Raw genomic sequence first — 13,236 nt, forward strand, 5'->3', positions numbered from 1 at the left:
CTACCAGGAGACAGGCTCGCTGATTGCGTTGGGAGGTGTCTAGCCAACTTTAGCTGACCTGTCTTTAAAAGGAAGTGAGAGAATAGCACTTGGATGGGAAAGCTACCGGAAAAGGCTAGGATCAGGGAGCAAGGGACTTCTGAACAGTTGGCCCCGAAAGATAGTCTTCAACAAAGCAAGCTCAGTTCAAGAAACTCTTTGCTCTTTCTTTTTTTTTTCCCCTAAGAATTCACAGCAGGTTACTTTAGAGATTAGATAGATAGATAGATGATAGATAGATAGATAGATAGATAGATAGATAGATAGATAGATAGATAGATAGATAGATAGATAGATAGATAGATAGATAGATAGATGATTTTTATTTATAATTGAATTTGTATACTGCCTTTCTCCTGAAGGACTCAGGGCGGTTAACAGCCAGTTTAAAAAACACAATATAATACAATATTATAGATAGATAGAAGATAGATGATAGATAGATAGATAGATAGATAGATAGATAGATAGATAGATAGATAGATAGATAGATAGATGATTTATAGATGACAGATATTGATGACAAATAAATGCTAGCTAGATAACTAGATAGATGATAGATAAATAGATAATAATGATAGCTAACTAGGTGGATGGATGGATAGATAGATAGATAGATAGATAGATAGATAGATAGATAGATAGATAGATAGATAGATAGATAGATAGATAGATGATTTATAGATGACAGATATAGATGATAAATAAATGCTAGCTAGATAACTAGATAAATGATAGATAAATAGATAATGATAGCTAACTAGCTGGATGGATGGACAGACGGATGGAGAGAGAGAGAGAAAGAGAGGAAGGGAGAGAAATGGAGAGAGACAGAAATGGATGATAGATAAACTGACTGGTCTTACAACCATATAAAATGTAACACAAAAATAAAATACAAAATCTAACTTCAGGGTAAAGTACCTAAATAGAGTAATAAAATACAGGTTGCTTGGGGATCTCCTTCTTAATTGTATCCCTACCAGGAAGGCTGGCTTGAGAGAGAAGGATTTGGCCTAAGGCTGAGATGGTGTCCTAGACCCAGGTCTGCACCCCTTCCAAGGTCTACCCTATAGCATCTAAGGGATGCCTGAAGCCATTCTCAAAGGTTTCCGGTAAGACGCATCGGTATAACTCCACGAAATACAGGTCATATGAGATAGGAAATTGTTATTGAAAGTAGGCATTTGTAAGGAACAAAAATAATCAGGAAGGCTCATTCTCCAAGAACTTGTGAAGCAGAGTTGCTAAAAGACTAGGAGGTCTACCTGTTCCTTAATCTAGAAGCTCACCTGTTTCAGAAGTATCCTTCTGCTTATCCTCATCTCCAGCACCTTGGCATCTTTTGTGATGAGATGCTATTAATGGACTAACCTACAAGGGATAGCATCTCTCACTTAAGAGCATTTGTAGTACTCTGAACAAAACTAGGAGAACTTTACATAATTCTGAGTGAGAAAGGATATATTAACATTCTGCCCAGGGTTCTCTGCAGTAAAAATGGGGCAGGTTATGGTAAGCCCCACCTGCTGGGATGTGGGGCTTGGAGGCCACTGCACATGCTCAGACGCTACAAAAGCACGGTTTGTTCCTTACTTGCTTGCAAAAAAAACAGCTGGCCAGACAGCCAGGCAGCCTGTTTTCTGTTGGTAATCGCCAATTATTACTGCAACCTGTTTTTTGACTGCAAGGATAATTAAAGCATTATTTTGGGGTACATATCCTCCGGTTACTAAATGTCTATGGAGATTCTCAGTCATCCAGGTCATGGATGTCCCAAAGGTGCTTTTTCAAGAGGCAACTGCGCTTTCCGGTTTTTCTTTGAAGACCTTTCGCTTCTCATTCAAGCTGCTTCTTCTTCTTCGCCTCCTCCTCCTCCTCCTCCTCTTTGCCACCTCCTCTTCTTGCAGCAACCAAAACTGGTTGCAATATTCTTGCCAACATTTCATTACCAAACTAGGTAGTATCATCAACATGATCTTCTCCTTCTCCTCCTTTTTCCCTTCTTCTTCTTCTTCTTCTTCTTCTTCTTCTTCTTCTTCTTCTTCTTCTTCTTCTTCTTCTTCTTCTCCTCCTCCTCCTCCTCCTCCTCTTGCAGCAACCAAAACTGGTTGCAATATTCTTGCCGACATTTCATTACCAAACTAGGTAGTATCATCAACATGATCTTCTCCTTCTCCTCCTTTTTCCCCTTCTTCTTCTTCTTCTTCTCCTTCTTCTTCTTCTTCTTCTTCTTCTTCTTCTTCTTCTTCTTCTTCTTCTTCTTCTTCTTCTTCTTCTCCTCCTCCTTTTCCCTCCTCCTCCTCCTCCTCCTCCTCCTCCTCCTCCTCCTCCTCCTCCTCCTCCTCCTCCTCCTCCCTCCTCCTCCTCCTCCTCCTCCTTCTTGCAGCAACCAAAACTGATTGCAATATTCTTGTCGACATTTCATTACCCAACTAGGTAGTATCATCAACATGATCTTCTCCTTCTCCTCCTTTTCCCTTCTTCTTCTTCTTCTTCTCTTCTTCTTCTTCTTCTTCTTCTTCTTCTTCTTCTTCTTCTTCTTCTTCTTCTCCTCCTCCTCCTCCTCTTCTTGCAGCAACCAAAACTGGTTGCAATATTCTTGCCAACATTTCATTACCAAACTAGGTAGTATCATCAACATGATCTTCTCCTTCTCCTCCTTTTTCCCTTCTTCTTCTTCTTCTTCTTCTTCTTCTTCTTCTTCTTCTTCTTCTTCTTCTTCTTCTTCTTCTTCTTCTTCTTCTTCTTCTTCTTCTCCTCCTCCTTTTCCTCCTCCTCCTCCTCCTCCTCCTCCTCCTCCTCCTCCTCCTCCTCCTCCTCCTCCTCCTCCTCCCTCCTCCTCCTCCTCCTCCTCCTTCTTGCAGCAACCAAAACTGATTGCAATATTCTTGTCGACATTTCATTACCCAACTAGGTAGTATCATCAACATGATCTTCTCCTTCTCCTCCTCCTCCTCCCCCCCCCCCCTCCTCCCCCTCTTCTTTCCGCAACCAAAACTGGTTGCAATATTCTTGCCGACATTTCATTACCCAACTAGGTAGTATAATCAACATGATCTTCTCCTCCTCCTCCTCCTCCTCTTCTTGCGGCAACCAAAACTGGTTGCAATATTCTTGTCGACATTTCATTACCCAACTAGGTAGTATCATCAACATGATCTTCTCCTTCTCCTCCTCCTCCTCCCCCCCCCCTCCTCCTCCTCCTCCTCTTCTTGCAGCAACCAAAACTGGTTGCAATATTCTTGCCGACATTTCATTACCCAACTAGGTAGTATAATCAACATGATCTTCTCCTTCTCCTCCTCCTCCTCCTCCTCCTCCTCCTCCTCCTCCTCCTTCCCCTCCTCCTCCTCCTCCTCCTCCTTCAGCTTCTTGGATGAGAAAAAAAAATGTCTTCAAAGAAAAACCAGAAAGTCCAGTTGTCTCTTGAAAAAGTACCTCTGGGACTCTGGTTACTAAGTGTAATTTACACCTCTAGAAAATGTAAACAAAAAAAGTACTATCAAAAGTTAACTCGTCCCAAAAAAGACATTTAAAGCGACTATCAATGTGCATTAAATAATATCATATTTTAGGCTGTTGTAATAAGTTATGTCTTTTGCATAAGCAGCATTCTTAAAAAAATAAATAAAATACTGGTTCTCCTTGACTTACAACAGTTCATTTAGTGACCGTTCAAAGTTACAATGACCGGTTTTCACACTTAGGACCGTTGCAGCCTCCCTCTGGTCAAATGATCAAAATTCAGATACTTGGCAACTGACTCATATTTATGACGGTTGCGGTGTCCTGGGGTCGTGTGATCCCCTTTTGCGTCCTTCTGACAAGCAAAGTCAACAGGGAAGCCTGATTCACTTAACAACCGCGTCACTAACTTAACAGCTATAGCGATTCACTTAGTAATCATGGCAAGAAAGGTCATAAAATGGGGCACGGCTCACTTAACAATTGTCTCACTTAGCAACATACATTTTGGGCTCCTTGATTGTTGTAAGTCTAGGACTGCTTGTAATGAGTGATACAACCTGGAAATTAAGTAGGAACAAGCTCCACTAAACAGGTGTTACTTCCTTTTAAAGAAGGATGCAGGAGACTCTGGTGTTAATCTTCATAACAGTGTAAGAAACTTGGAAAGCCATTAAATAACATAACATAACATCAGAGTTGGAAGGGACCTTGGAGGCCTTCTAGTCCAACCCCCTGCCCAGGCAGGAAACCCTACACCATCTCAGTCAGATGGTTATCCAACATTTTCTTAAAAATTTCCAGTGTTGGAGCATTCACAACTTCTGAAGGCAAGTCGTTCCACTTATTAATTGTTCTAACTGTCAGGAAATTTCTCCTTAGTTCTAAGTTGCTTCTTTCTTTGACCAGTTTCCACCCATTGCTTCTTGTTCTACCCTCAGGTGCTTTGGAGAACAGCCTGACTCCCTCTTCTTTGTGGCAGCCCCTGAGATATTGGAACATAGCTATCATGTCTCCCCTAGTCCCTCTTTTTGTTAAACTAGACATACCCAGTTCCTGCAACCGTTCTTCATATGTTTTATCCTCCAGTCCCTAATCGTCTTTGTTGCTCTTCTCTGCACTCTTTCTAGAGTCCCAACATCTTTTTTACATCGTGGCGACCAAAACTGGATGCAATATTCCAAGTGTGGCCTTACCAAGGCATTATAAAGTGGTACTAACACTTCACGTGATCTTGATTCTATCCTCTGTTTATGCAGCCCAGAACTGTGTTGGCTTTTTAACAGCTGCTGCACACTGCTGGCTCATATCTAAATGGTTATCCACTAGGACTCCAAGATCCCTCTCACAGGTACTACTATTGAGCAAGGTACCACATATACGGTACTGGTGCATTTTGTTTTTTTGGCCTAAATGTAGAACCTTACTTTTTTCACTGTTGAATTTCATTTTGTTAGATAGCGCCCAATGTTCAAGTCTGTCAAGGTCTTTCTGTAACTTGAGCCTATCTTCTGGAGTGTTGGCTATTCCTGCCAGCTTGGTGTCATCTGCAAATTTGATGAGTTCCCCATCTATCCCCTCGTCCAAGTCATTGATGAAGATGTTGAAGAGTACTGGGCCTAAAACAGAGCCTTGGGGTACTCCACTGCATACTTCCCTCCATGTGGATGTAGTTCCGTTGAGGACTACACGTTGAGTGCGGTTGGTCAGCCAATTACGAATCCAAATGGGTCTTGGTGAATCAAAGCAATAATCTGCTCTAATCCAAGATGCTTATAATAGCTAAAAAGATGCTTACAGAAAGCCAAAAATGTATGTTAGTTTCCTACGATGGAAACCATCACTGTATTTCATCTATCTTGGTTATTTTCTTAAAAAAGGCAGACTACTGATTCTTTGGCAGGAGAAAAGTGGAAACCAAAGCTACAACATTTTGCTGCTCTTTGAAGACGGAACTCAATCAGTCTTGCAGACCAAACCCTCTGGCCTCATCTCACAACATCAAGATGAATCTTGCAAGCTCCATCTCCAAAAGCAATCTCAAGAAAGACTTGTACAGTTGCAGTATTTGAAGTGTTGTGGTCCACCAGCAACCTGTGGAGCTGGCAGCTGAGTTGAGGAGGCTGGGGAGGACAATGGGACAGTCCTGGATTCTAGGGAAGGCCCGGATGAGGGCTCTGCGTTGGAGGCAGAGATGGGATCAGGGCTATCTAGGAGCGATGCATGGACTCCAGAGCCTCCAAAGGCGGACAGCAGAGAGGCAGAGGAACAGGAGGAGCCTGTTCCTAGTGCACGCATGCGAAGAGCTGCCAGAAAGCAAGAGCAGCTAAAGCAAAAAAGGACGACTCGGGAGTAAGGCCAGGAGATGATTGGCCCCTCCCGTAATGCTTAAAAGAGCAGCAAACCTCTTGGGTTCTTTGTAGGAAAGCAACGTTGCTATATTTGTTTCTTGTCGGAGTCTCTTGTTTCTGAACTTCATGGGGCTTTGCCAAGGAAAACCTTTGGCAGGGTGCCAAAGAAGATAAAGGTTTGTGATAAGGCCGAAGGACTTTTTCTGAAGGACTTTGTTTTGGAATTAATTCGGACTAAGCTGAGAATGAAGTAATTGTCAGCTGTTCTAATAAAATATGTTTGTTTAGGACTAATTGTGTCTGGTAATAATTACTTGGGCCTAGGTCACAACATGAAGCTCCTCACATCCCAACTTAATTTAGTAATAATATGGAGGACAAAGACTCTCAGATTAAGGAGTTACTATAAAAATTCTAGCCAGTTTTTTTTTTAATCTGGAGTCCTTGCTGGAATCTGAGCCTGTTGCTTTCTTGCAGACGTTTCATTACCCAACTAGGTAACGTCATCAGTGAAGCCAACAACCGGATTCAGAGAACTACCAAGAATTCCACAGTTCAAACCTGAGCTAGATATACAGTACAGGAAGTCCTGGAGTTACCACCACAGTTGATCCCAAAATTGATGCTGTTAAGTGACAGAATAAATAATAATAAAATAATAATAATAATAATGTTGTTAAGTGAATCACTGCAGTTTAAGTTAGTAAGTGAATCTGGCTTCCCCATTGACTCTGCTTGTCAGAAGGTCGCAAAAACTGACCCCCAGGACATTTCCAACCGTCGCATCTGAATTTTGATCATGTGACCCTGGGGATCCTGCAACGGTCGTTCGGTGTACAAAAAGGCCGTAAGTCCCCTTTTCTCGGCACCGTTGTAACTTTGAACGGTCACTAAATGAACTGTCGTAAGTCGAGGACTACCTGTATTCTCTTCGATGGGCACTTTTTCATATGCCCAGCAGGTGGCAGTCTGGACCTTTGTAGCCTCTGATTTATGAAATTCAAACAAGGTTAGGAGGGGAGTATTCACAATTCTTGATCCCTACCAATTATAGTTGACAGTCATCTACACCTCTGTTACTATTATTCTTTTTAATAGTGGCAACATTATTTATTATTGCGTATGTAGGAAATTAGCACCTACTAACTTCTCTCCTAGAAGAATGAAATAGTCTAGGAATCATTAAAAAGGCAGAATATTATATTTCCCTGGATGAGAAATGGAGAAACACGTTTTTTTTAAAGGCAGGAAGCAGACTCACTCTTAATAGCCCCTACCCTCCTCAATAGCCCACAGCAGATGTCTGCACTTAAGAGATAAAGAGATAGCTAGGTCTATTCATAAGCAAATACCCTCACCCAAGTTCCAACAAAGGCAGGATTAGCCCTCAGCCATAATAGGAATTGCCCAAAGCCCCTTCATTGCATCACCCAGCACAGTTCAACCGAGGGTTGACTCAGAAAACCTACAAGGTTAGTTATGATGGTATTCAGCCAGTTCAGACCGGTTCGCCCGAACCGGTAGCGGAAATTGCAGGTGGGCTCACCCACCCATCCACCCACCCATTCCAGCGCTATGCCATCCTATTTAGGCACTTTTTTAGCCGCGCGCATGCGTGTAAGCCGCGCGCGCGAGCAAAGCGCATTCGTGGAAGGCCGTGCGCATGGGTGGAGCAGGACTTTCTCCCCACTTGGAACTGAACCCAGATGGACATTTCTTCCAACACATACAGTATGTATCACCTACCCCTGTCCCAAAGGATTGAAAATGCTGTACAACAAGCACCCACTAAGGGAATATGAATGCAAAGAACATCACAATTAAGTCTCATCAGAAAGAAAGGATAAAACTCTGACTAAACCGTTTATAAACTGCTTCCAGCTATTCATACTTCTTCAGAAACACTAAAGAGCTTCTAGCTATTCATACTTCCTTAGAAAGCTTACACAGGTAGTCCTTGATTTAAAACAGTTTGTTTAGTGACTATTCAAAGTTCCTACAGAGCTGGAAAAAAGTGACTTATAACTTATTTTTTACAGCATCCCCATGGTCACGTGATTAAAAATTCAGACGCTTGGCAGTCGAACTCAAATTTACGACGGTTGCACTGTCCCGAACGCGAGACATTTGTGAAATGAGCTTTGCCCCACTTTACGACCTCTCCTGCCACCGTTGTTTAAGTCAATCACTTCAGTGGTTATGTTAGTCACACGGTCGTTAAGTGAATCCGGCTTCCCCATCAACTTTGCTTGCCAGAAGGTCGCAAAAGGGGATCGCGTGACCCTTCGGGACACAGCAACTGGTCGTAAGTATGAACCACTTACCAATCATCTGAATTTTGATCACATGGTCATGGGGGGTCGTTGCAACGGTCGTAAGTGTGCAAAACGGCCCTAAGTCACCTTTTTCAGTGCCGTTGTAACTTTGAATGGTCACTAAATAAACTGTTGTATCTATTCCTAATTATTAAGCTATTTAATGGGGATTTAATGGGACTTTCTCTGGAAAGTCAGCTAATGCCATCTCTCTCTCTCTCTCTCTCTCTCTCTCTCTCTCTCTCTCTCTCCTCCTCCTCCTCCTCCTCCTCCTAAGATGTATTAGTGTAAATTTAGAAGAAGAAAAAAAACACGTACTATGGTTTCCATGACAATCCATTCCATAGTTACAAGCAACCAGCCGCTCTTATTTAATGCAAACAAATATAAATCACCTACGGTTACCTTAAACGTGGGGGCATCTGTCATTGAGATGATATAATGATGAACCCCTTTCTCGTGGGGTCAACACCTCTTAAAGGCCTGGATAGGTAAGACGGACAACAGTCAGATCTCATATCAGGCACTTCTCTGTTACTCTCCTATTAGCGATGGGATTCAGCCGGTTCGGGTGAACCGGTTGTTAAATTATTGGCTGGCTCCTCCCCTCCATGCCCCGCCCCTTCTAGAGCCCCCACGCGCCTCATTTTGGCTCCCAGGTAAGCGCAGGGAGGCCTACTAGGGCCAAAATGGGGCGCGAGGGGTGCAGTGTGCCCCCCCCACAGCTGGTTTTTGCTCCTAAGAGGCTACAGGGAGGCCTACAAGGCCCAAAATGGGGTGCAGGGGGGAGGTGGCGCAGCCCCTCCCCCCCGCAGCTCATTTTTGCTCCCAGGGGGGTGCAGGAGGCCCAGTGCTGCCTGTCACACCCCCTGGTCACGCCCACCATGGCCACGCCCACCCAGCCAGTCATTGGAGCAGAGACTTGTTGTTAAATTATTTGAATCCCACCACTGTCTCCCATGCAGTAGCATCAACCATATAAAATCTGCTTTATTCTTTGTTTAAAAACCTACGAAGGATGTCAAGCTTGTGAAATCGCCCGGATAAGACGCACAAAAAGAAGTATTAAGTTCTATCTTTATTGCATGGTTACAATGACAGCACCCTCGCAAGTCAGAAAAAAAAAAACATTTCTCACCTCTCACCTTTACAGATCAATATAGGTAACCCTCAAATTATAAATACAGTTATGCCCAAAATTTCCGTGGCAAAGCGAGACATTTGTTAAGTGAATTTTAGCCCATTTTTGCATGACTTGCCACAGTTGTTAAGATGGCATGTTCTAGTCCCACCTTAGGCATGAACGTGGCTGAGGGATTCTGGGCCAATCACCAGGAGATGGTGAGTTCTGGTCCTGCCTTAGCAATGAAAGCCAGCTGGCTGACTTTGGACCAATCATCAGGAGACGGTGAGTTCTAATCCTGCCTCAGCCATGAAAGCCAGTTGGGTAACTTTGGACCAATCACCAGGAGATGGTGAGTTCTAGTCCCACCTTAGGCATGAAAGCTCAGTGAGTGATTCTGGACCAATCACCAGGAGACGGTGAGTTCTAGTCCTGCCTTAGGCATGAAAATGACTGAGTAATTCTGGGCCAATCACCAGGAGATGGTGAATTCTAGTCCTGTCTTAGCAATGAAAGCCAGCTGGGTGACTTTGGACCAATCATCAGGAGATGGTGAGTTCTAGTCCTGCCTTAGGCATGAAAGACAACTGGGTGACTTTGGACCAATCACTAGTAGATGGTGAGTTCTAGTCCCGCCTTAGGCATGAAAGGTGACTAAGTAATTCTGGGCCAATCACCAGGAGATGGTGAGTTCTAGTCCTGCCTTAGCAATGAAAGCCAGCTGGCTGACTTTGGACCAATCATCAGGAGACGTGAGTTTTAGTCCCACCTTAACCATGAAAGCCAGCTGGGTGACTTTGGACCAATCACTAGTAGACGGTGAGTTCTAGTCCCGTCTTAGACATGAAAGGTGACTGAATAATTCTGGGCCAATCACCAGGAGTTGGTGAGTTCTAATCCTGCCTTAGCTATGAAAGCCAGTTGGGTGACTTTGGACCAATCATCAGGAGACGGTGAGTTCTAGTCCCGCCTTAGGCATGAAAGGTGACTGAGTAATTCTGGGCCAATTACCAGGAGATGGTGAGTTCTAGTCCTGCCTTAGCCATGAAAGCTAACTGGGTGACTTTGGGCCAATCACTCTCTCTCAGTCCAACTCACCTCACAGATCATTATTGTGGGGAAAATAGGAGGAGGAAGGAGTGCTAGTTATCTTCCTCACCTTATGCTATTTGTAAAAATAATAAAGATGGGATTCAAACAAACAAATATATGCATATTTTCTACCACATTTCTGTTTCTTTCATAAGATCTTCTTAATAATAGTGTTTGGTGTTGTCCTCCAGGCAAGCTACTGAAAGCGCATTGAATACAGCTTTTATTTTCCCATTAAGAAAAGGCCTTTTTCAGCAAATCAAGTGGAAAGAAAACTTACGAAAACAAGCAGAAACTTGTTTTCAGGCAGACAAATTCTCAATGCCATCCATCAATCGCGATAATAGATCGTATTAATAATTCATAGCCGCTTCTTATGAATAAGAACCGACAAACCCGTGCCTTAACTTCTAACAATATTTATCTTTTAAAGTAAATGCTTATAACTCCTCCTTTTATTTTCACAGGAGCGTTTGATTATTTATCCTCTTAAAGTAAATGTTATTTCACTTGAGTTTGTGATTTCTCCCCCCGCCCTTTTAAAATCTAGACATAATTGCATATATTTCTTGGCATTTTCTCAATATACATTAGTTGAGAATTTCTTTATCTTCTACAAACCTCTTTCTCTAAGTCAAGAATGTGAAGTAGTCAGGTTTTATTTCAGGATTCAGTAGTACCTCACAGATAGTCCTTGAGTTTTGATTATTCGTTCAGTATCCGTTCCAACTTATAACGGCATTGAAAAAAAAGTGACGTATGAACATTTTTGGCTTATAACCGTTGCAACATTCCCATGGTCAAAATGATCAAATTTTGGATGCTTGCCAACTGTTTCATATTTATGACGGTCACACTGTCTTGGGGGGGAGGGTCACCTGATCCTCTTTTGCGACCTTCTGACAAGCAAAGTCAATGGGGGAAGCGAGATTCACTTAACAACCGCCTTACTATCTTAGCCACTGCAGTGATTCACTTAATAACTGTGCCAAGAAAGGTCGCAAATTGGGACAAAACACACCAAACAAGTGTCTCGCTTAGCAACAGAAATGTTGGGCTCGGTTATGGTCGTAAATCGAGGATTATCTATATTCAGAGACTTTATATCAAAAAATGCAACTTGGCGAGTTTAGAAACTTTTTTGCAGACCAGAAGAAGGGTTCAAAAGAACAGAGGATTGGCCCATAGCAGAACTTTGGTTTTCTTTTTAAATATATATATATTTTACCAAGAATTTTGATTGTAATAGAAAAATAGAATAGAAACGACACTGAACAATGAAAAGAGAACAGGAAGGAGAAACAACAAGTGAAAGAAAAGAAAAAGAAAAAGAGAATAAAGAATAAAGAGAAAATATATGTATTTAAAGAGGCGGTCACCAACTGGTGGTCTGTGGACCACCGGTGGTCCGCGAGAAAATTTTGGTGGTCTGCAGAAAAGTTATTTGCATTTTTTATATTGCACTAAATCAGAGGTCCTTAAACAACGGCCCCTGGGACAGATACATGCAATGAACATTTGTGTTGCTGCAGAGAGTCTCCCCCTTCGGGGTCTTTTTGTGTGGGTCGGAGGGAGGCAGAAATTCCGACTCAGGGTCTGCTTCAGCCTCCTGGTGCGGGGCTTTGGGTGAAGGCTGGAGGGAAGCGCCGCTGGTGATGAAGAGCCAGAGGGCTTCATTCCAGTGGGACTGCCTCATGGCCTGGAACTGGCTGACCATCTCAGCCCACTAAGCCTCCAGGCACTGGTACCTGGCCTTGCCCTCCTGCAGGTCTTCCCTCTGCTTGGAAAGCCTATGTTCGTAGTCCTCAGTGAGGTGCTTCTGCTGAGCCTCCTTCTCGGTCAAGTCCCATTTGAACTGATCTGTTTTGCCAACTCTTTCTTATGGTGGCTGCTTAGCTCTAACAACTGCTTCCTACTGGGGCCCTAAGGAGCCCGGCTGGGGAGGCAAGGAGGGGCTGGGAGGGGAGGGGCGAGTAGAGGCTGGCGAGGTGCCCCTCAATTTGAGTGACATTGAGTTGGCCACACCCACTCAGCCACATGACAACCTAGCCACACCCACCCGGCTGGTCATTAGGCAGATCATATTAGTGGTCCGCGGGATTTAAAATTAGGAATTTAGTGGTCCCCGAGGTCCGAAAGGTTGGGGACCCCTGATTTAAAGCAACACTTTAATTGATGTGTTGTGTCCTGTCGGCTGCCGGTCCCTCCAGAAACCAAACCAGAGGAGGAGGAGGCATGAGAATCAGAGTCAGTATCAGGGCAACCTGAGAGCTCCAAGGGGGAAGAGGGAGTGGAGCTGTCAGAGAGAGAGAGAGAGAGAGGCGGAGCCTGGGCCATCCATCAGCCCTCAGATGGAGAGTCAACAGCCCCCAGGTCTGGAGGTGGCTGATGAGGAAGAGGAGGAACAGCTGGATCCAGTGCCTGACGCGCAGATGCACAGAAGGCAGAGGAGAGGAGAACAGTGGAAAGCTATAGACCGGTCCTTGGGACGGAAGAGCACCACTGCTAGCGAAGCCCCACCCTAACTCCAGGGCTAAAAGGCAGGGGGCGGAGATGAATAGATGTGGCAGACAACTATTCATCTTCTGGCCAGATGGACTTGTTAGCCTGTGAGAGAAATGTTTTGCCAGGGCTGCCAGCACTTTTAATAAAGGAATCTTTTGAGTTCATGTCAGAGTTTGTCGTGTTTGGGGAGCTGGGTCAGAACAGGATGGAGCTGATGTATCAAATGAAGAAGCAACTTCCAACTTTCACCAAGAGTATAATTAAATTAGTGACCTGTCACCCTCTTTAAGTTTACAAAGATTTGTCATTTTAACCCATATCCCACCTCTTACTTTATCATGAT

At 43.7% G+C, this 13,236-nt stretch overlaps 1 protein-coding gene across 1 annotated transcript in view; it reads right to left on the reverse strand.

Annotated features, from left to right (window-relative positions):
• Positions 1-13,236, reverse strand: part of DLG2 (discs large MAGUK scaffold protein 2) — a 1,438,267-nt gene that overhangs the window by 820,990 nt on the left and 604,041 nt on the right. The window lies entirely within an intron of this gene.

This window comes from Ahaetulla prasina, chromosome 5 (genome assembly GCF_028640845.1).
Source record: "Ahaetulla prasina isolate Xishuangbanna chromosome 5, ASM2864084v1, whole genome shotgun sequence".
Classification (NCBI taxonomy): domain Eukaryota; kingdom Metazoa; phylum Chordata; class Lepidosauria; order Squamata; family Colubridae; genus Ahaetulla; species Ahaetulla prasina.